The sequence below is a fragment of the Carlito syrichta genome, unplaced genomic scaffold (assembly GCF_000164805.1).
Source record: "Carlito syrichta isolate Samal-C Ts95f unplaced genomic scaffold, Tarsius_syrichta-2.0.1 Scaffold308180, whole genome shotgun sequence".
Classification (NCBI taxonomy): Eukaryota; Metazoa; Chordata; class Mammalia; order Primates; family Tarsiidae; genus Carlito; species Carlito syrichta.
In genome coordinates this window covers 26802-33532 of record NW_007252276.1, presented here as the reverse complement: position 1 = coordinate 33532, position 6731 = coordinate 26802, and the positions used below count along the sequence as shown (strand labels likewise).

The 6731-nt window shown below is 50.4% G+C and overlaps 1 protein-coding gene across 2 annotated transcripts in view; it reads left to right on the top strand.

The window, feature by feature from the left end:
- The window catches only part of IDH2 (isocitrate dehydrogenase (NADP(+)) 2, mitochondrial), a 20506-nt gene that overhangs the window by 572 nt on the left and 13203 nt on the right, over positions 1-6731 (top strand). The window lies entirely within an intron of this gene.

Genomic DNA, 6731 nt, shown 5'->3' with positions numbered 1-6731 from the left:
GGCGCGGGCGGGGGCTCGGGGTGCTCCGCGCCCCTAGGAGTTCGGAAGCCGAGTCCTGGAGGCGGCCTGGACCCCAGGGGCGTCCCCGCCCCGCGCCCCTGGAGGGAGACAAGCGACCCGAGGGCCCTGGAGCACCCGCCCGGGGAAGGGTCGTGGCGCTGTCCCTGCTCAGACAAAGGCGGGCGCTGGAGGGGGGGACATCCACTTCCCCTTCCTTTTCAGCCCGGCGCGCTCTGATCCCTCCTGCTAGCAGGCCCACGTCAGCTATTTCTGGAGCCTTTTACGCCACAGCTGGGGGAGCATTTTAAAAATTCCCTTTCTGTTTGTCCGTGTCTTCCCCTCCCCCCTCCCCTCCATGCACTTGAGGCTTCAACCTGGGGCCTCTCCTTGGCTTGACCTCTTTTTCTTGCTGGCCGGGCCATGCACGCCCTGCCTGGCTCTCCTGCTTCCTCCCAGAGCTGGAAGCCCGCGCAAAATGTCCCTCTCCAGAGTCCTTCCCACAGCTTCTGGGGTGCCTTTAGCTCCCTGCTGAGGAGAGAAGACAGTAGTTGGGTCTTAGTACGCAGGACTTAGCCAGAGCCTCTATGACCAGCCAAGCCTCCCTGCCGGGCATGTGGGGTTTGGCCTGCCGCCCATCCTGGCTGGCTACCCAATGACAGCTACCAAAGGCCGGGAACCAGGGAGGTCCCTTGGCCCTGGCTGATGCCCGTTGCCATGGAAACCCTTATCCCGGTGGGGGCGAGCTCCTTGGGGTGAGCCCGGAGCGTGAGGAGGAGGGGGCGCGGCCCGCAGAGCCTGGTCTGGCCGTGGAGGTAATCGTTAACTGAGTGTGGGAGCAGCTGCCTGGAGCCAGGGGGTGGGGAGCAGGGAAAGGGCTTGGGCCCCAGCCCTTTCTCTCCTGCCAAGGAGAAAGGGGCACGTTGGCTTTTATACTTCTGGGATTTGTCCCTGAGGGGTCAGCCCCCAAACGCCAAGTTTCTAAGTGTCCCAGGCTCCAAAGATTCCCATATGGCGCCACCTTCAGCAAAATATGGTGGACGGTAGATACATTTTCCAATTTTCCTTTTTTTTCCTGCGTTGATGATCAACAAAACAAATAAAACACCCCAACAAAACGCACCCCATAAACAAGAAAACAAAGCCCCTTTTGGAGCCTGAATTTAGATGCACACAAAAAAGTAATCAGTGGCAGGTCCTTCCACAAACCCCTGTGTGGGTTGGTTATTAATGGGAAAATGCCTGGTGTTTGAGTTGGACACAGACTGTACAGTTGAGCCTTGGCGGTTACCTGGCAACGCAGCTGGAGACAGAATACTTGGCATTCCCCTTGATGACAAGGAGAGAATATTTTTTGGCTCAAACAGTCCTGTGGCGTTGCTGCCCGGTAGTTCCCACACGCGTCTCTTCCTAATTCTGAGACTCCACGGGCCTCCACTGGCTGCTGGTGGTGGTTCTGTGAGTTAGAGCTTAGGGAAGTGGGGGGTGACTCTGTGAACTGCCCAATGGGAGAAAGACTTCTCTAGCCTTCCTCGACTCCATACCTAGCCCAGAAACTTCTGAATTTGTGGCCCCTAACTTCTCAGATCTTTCAGCTGTGTCAGATAAGACACTCCAGCGGTGCCACCAAAGCTGTTTTGAGTGGTTGTGTTTAAGCCCTGCAGGTATTGAGGAGACACCTCTCACAGAGAGCCTGGCACCTGCCTCCAGATCTTCTGTGAGGGGTGAGGCCTCGGGCTGATTCCGTTCAGGGTATGACACGCTGGAAACTGTCTGCTAATTACTGGAAGACTTCGCTGGGGTTTATATTCTGTAAATCCATGTTAAAGATACCACCACACCAGGCAGATTGGCTCATGCCTGTAACCTCAGCACTGTAGAAGGCTGACGCTGGAGGACTGCTCGAGCCCAGGAGATTGAGGCTTCGGTGAGCCGTGATGGCGCCATTGCATTCCAGCCTGGGTGACAGAGTGAGACCCCTGACTCAAAAAAATAAAGAGAGACTGAGTGAAGTGGCTCACACCTGTAATTCCAGAACTTTTATTTTTTTTAAAATCTATTTGTTTGTTTATTTATTTATTTATTTATTTATTTATTCAGTTGTAGTCTTACTGTCCTCCAAGTTGGAGTATAGTGGCATGCTCATGGCTACCGCAGCCTTGACTTGCTGGGGTCAAGCGACTGATCCTTCTACCTCAGCCTTCCAAGTAGCTGCAACCACAGGAATGCACCACCATGCCCAGCTAATTATTTATTTAGTTATTGTAGAGTCAAGGTCTCGCCAAGTTGTCCAGGCTGGTCTTGAGCCCGTGGGCTCAGGCAGTCCTCTCCTCAGGTTCCCAGAGTGCTGGGATTACAGGCATGAGTCATCGCACCTGGCAATTCTATCACTTTAGAGGTTGAGATAGGATTCCTTGAGCCTAGGAGTTTGAGAACAGCCTGGGCCACATAGTGAGACCTCCTCTCTACAAAAAAAAAAAAAAAAAATTAGCCAGGCATGGTGGTGGGCACCTGTAGTCCCAGCTACTCAGAAGGCTAAGGTGGGAGGATCGCCTGAACCCAAGAGGTTGAGGCTACAGTGAGCCGTGATCATGTCACTGCACTTCAGCCTGGGCAACAGAGTGAGACCCTTGGCTCAAAAACAAAAACACAGCAAAACAAAAAACTCCAGCAGACTGCAAATTTTAATACACTCTAGGTTGGAAGCTTCTCCAGGGCATGGAGCTCATTGTTGGGCAGAGATGCCACCTATGTACATCTGGTGCAGTCTGCTAGTGAGAACTTATTGGCCTCTGTGTGAAAATGCATCCCATGAGGGCCAGAGGGGGAGAGAACACATTTGTCACAGCAGGAGGCAAACGGAGTTGACCTTCACTGATGCCTTTAACAAATGGATTGTGCTCCTGCTGTGTGCCAGACACCACAGACATTTCTGGGACTAGAGCTGGGAATAAGACTGGCAAAGATTTCCTAGCTTCATGAAGCTTATGTTCTGGTGTGGGAGGGGACAGGTAGTAAACATGATAGAAGTTGACTAGTGAGGCCAGGCAGGGTGGCTCATGCCTGTAATCCCAGCACGTTGGGAGGCCAAGGCGGGAGGATTGCTTGAGCCCAGGAGTTCAAGACCAGCCTGGGCAACAAAGCGAGACCTTATCTCTGCCAAAAAAATTAGAAAAATAAGCCGGGTGCAGTGGTACACCTGTAGTCCCAGCTGCTTGAGTGACTAAGACGGGAGGTTGATGCTGTGGTGAGCCTGGATCATACCACTGCACACCAGCCTGGATGATAGAGTGAAACTTTGTCTCAAAAAAAAAAAAAGTTGACCTGTGGCGTATAGGGTCCCAAGAACTAAGGAGAAGAAACAGGAAGCGAGGTGTGCACAGAAGTTTGGACAGGGCAGCTGAGACGTCCTCACTGAATGAAGTGCCAAGGAGGGGAGCAAGTGGGCTGTTTAGGAGTTGGAGGAGAAAAGACCTGCAGGTGCCAGGGTCACGATGAAGGAGCAGAGAGGACAGTGCTGAGGTGGCCCGGCCTGTCCCACAGTGGGCAATGGATGAGGCCCTGCAGCGGCCCCTTTGGAGGACCTTGGCTTTGACTCTGCGTGAAAGGGGTGGCTTTGAGGGTTTTGGGAGAGTGTCGTGATCTGATTTCATTTTATCAGGAGCAGCCTGGCTTCAGGACCTGGCGAGACAGCATGATGGCGTGGACCTGGACCATGGTGCCTGGGGGTGGTGAGAAGGGGTTGGATTCTGGGTATATCTTGAAGGAAGAGCAAATAGGGATTTTTGATGGTTTGGTTGTAGGTGTGAGAGAAAGGGAGGAGTGAAGGATGACACCAAAGGAAATACTAGAGTCTGTGCCGACTTCCCGAGCCTCTGGGAATCGGGGCCTTTCCTCCACTTTCTGATCCTTCCCTGGAACATGCTGACCAGCAGGAGCAGCCTCTCTGCTGAGAGCCACGTGGGAAGGAATGCGAGGAAGGCAGTTCTGCCTGGGGCCAGCCTCCCGGGGAGGAGCCTCCAGCCTTCAGCTGGGAATAGCAAGCAGGACCTGAAGCCAGGAATGGGTTTTGAAATCCTTACTCAGCGTTGGGTGCTAGGCGCCCCAGACAGGGAGGAGAGTTGGCCTAACGGACCTCTTATGACTGGTGTAATTCCATCCAGCCCTCTTGCCAAGAGGACAGTTTGTGCAAGGCATCGTCTGAAGATTTATGGTGGCTGTCAAGAGGTTTTCAGGGAGGCCTGGCTGCTGCTCCTTGCACATCAGGTGGCTTGTCACTGTGACTCCACCATATAGGTTGAGCAGCACACAGGGGTCTCAAACTCCGGGGCCCTGAGGCGCCCTGCATGGGACATCTCGGGCATAGACTGATGGGAGAAGCCATTCTCAGCCCAGACTACCGCCATGAGTTGTGCTGGCTGTGTATTTAGATTTATTTATTTATTTTTTGAATTGGAGTCTCACCCTGTCGCCCAGACCGGAGTGCAGTGGCCGCTGCCGGCCATCACAGCCTCGACCTGCTGGGCTCCGGCGATCCTTCCACCTCAGCCTTCCAGGTAGCCAGAATTACAAGCATGTGCTACCATGCCCGGCTGATTTTTTGATTTATTGTAGAGAGGAGGTCTAGCTGCCCAGGCCGGTCTTGAACCTGCGGGCTCAGGCAATCCACTCACCTCGGCCTCCCAAAGTGCTGGGATTACAGGCTGAGCCACCGAGCCCGGCCTGGTTTAAATTCTTATTTTTATTTTGGTAAAAACATAAAATCCAGCAGGGTGTGGTGACTCACGTCTATCATCCTAGCACTTTGGGAGATGGAAGCGAGAGGATTGCCTGAGTCCAGGGGTTTGAGACTAACCCGGGCAACTTGGCGAGAACTTGTCTCTACAATAAATCAAAAAATTAGCCAGGCATGGTGGTATAAGCCTGTAGTTCCAGCTACTTGGAAGACTGAGGCAGAGGATTGCCTGAGTCCAGTGGACCGAGGCTGTGGTGGCTGTGAGCATGCCACTGCACTCCAGCCTGGGCAACAGCGTGAGACTCCTACTCAAAAAAACAAAACAAAACAAAATATATAAAATCTACGTTGGCCAAGTGTGGTAGTCTCACACCAGTAATCCCAGCACTTTGGGAGGCCGAGGTGGAAGGATTACTTGAGCCAAGGAATTTGAGAACAGCCCAGGCAACATAGCTAGACCTTGTCTCTTACAAAAAAATTTAAAAATTAGATGGGCATGGTGGTGTGCGCCTGTAGTCCAGCTACTCAGGAGGCTGAGGTGGAAGGATCACCTGAATTCAGGAGGTTGAAACTGGGGTGAGCAGTGATTGTGCCACTGCACTCCAGCCTGGGCGACAGAGTAAGATCCTGACTAAAAAATAATAATAATCCACCATCGTAACCACTTTTAAGTGTATAGTTCAATCGTGTTAAGCATATTCACACTGTTGTGCAACTATTACCATTGTCCGTCTCTAGAACTTTATCATCTTGCAAAACTGAAACTCTGCACCCATGAAACAACACCTCCAACTTCTTGTCCTTTCCACCCCCTCCACCCTGTCCCTGGCAACCACCATTCTACTTTCTGTTTCTATGAATTTGACTATCCTAGCTACATCATGTAAATAGAATCATACCGTGTTTGTCTTTTGTGACTGGCTAATTTCATGTAACATAATGTCTTCCAGGTTCATCCGTGTTGCAGCCTGTGTTGGAATTTCCTGCCTTTTAAAGGCTGAATAATATTCCATTATATGTATGTACCTAGTCCCCCTTATCCTTGGGGGATACATTCCAACACCCCCAGTGGATGCTTGAAACTGCAGGTAGTAATGAACCCTATATTGGTATATACTCAGTTTTTTCCTGTACATACATATGATAAAGTTTAATTTATAAACTTAAGCAAGAGAGATGATCAATAATGATAAATAATAACATGGAACAATTATAATAATATATTGTAATAAAAGTTATGTGAATATGGGCCAGGCGCCGTGACTGAGGCCTGTAACCCAGCACTTTGGGAGGCCGAGATAGGAGGAGTGCTTAAGCTTAGGAGTTCAAGACCAGCCTGGGCAACATAGCGGAGACCTTGTCGCTACAAAAAACCAAAAAATTAGCTGGGCGTGGCAGTGCATACCTGTAGTCCCAGTTACTCGGAAGGCTGAAGCAGGAGGATCGCTTGAGGCTACGTTCCAGGCTGGGTGAAGAGTAAAACTCTGACTAAAGAAAAAAAGTTATGTGAATATATTCTTTTAAAATATCTTATTGTACTGTGTTCACCTGTTTTCCGACCACAGTTGACTGTGGGTAACTGACACCGGAAAGGTATCTGACACTGGAAAGTGAAACCTTGAATGAGGGGACTGTGTCACATTTTGTTTCTCCATTTACCTGCGGAAAGGTGGCTTCCATCTCTTGGCCATTGTAAACAGTGCTGTTACAAACACATGTGTGCATAGGTCATTCTGAGACCCTGCATTCAGTTCTCTGGGACATATACCTAGAAGCGGAATTGCTGGACCATATGGTAATTCCATTTTTTTTTAGGAACCCCCATATTGTTGTCCACAGCAGCTGCATCATTTATACCCAGTACACAAGGGTTTGAATTTTTTCACATCCTTGGTAGCACTTGCTATTTTCTTTCTTCTTCTTTTTTTTTTTCTATTTTTACTAGTAGTCATCTTTTTTTTTTTTTTTTTTTGAGTTAGAGTCTCACTCTGTCGCCCAG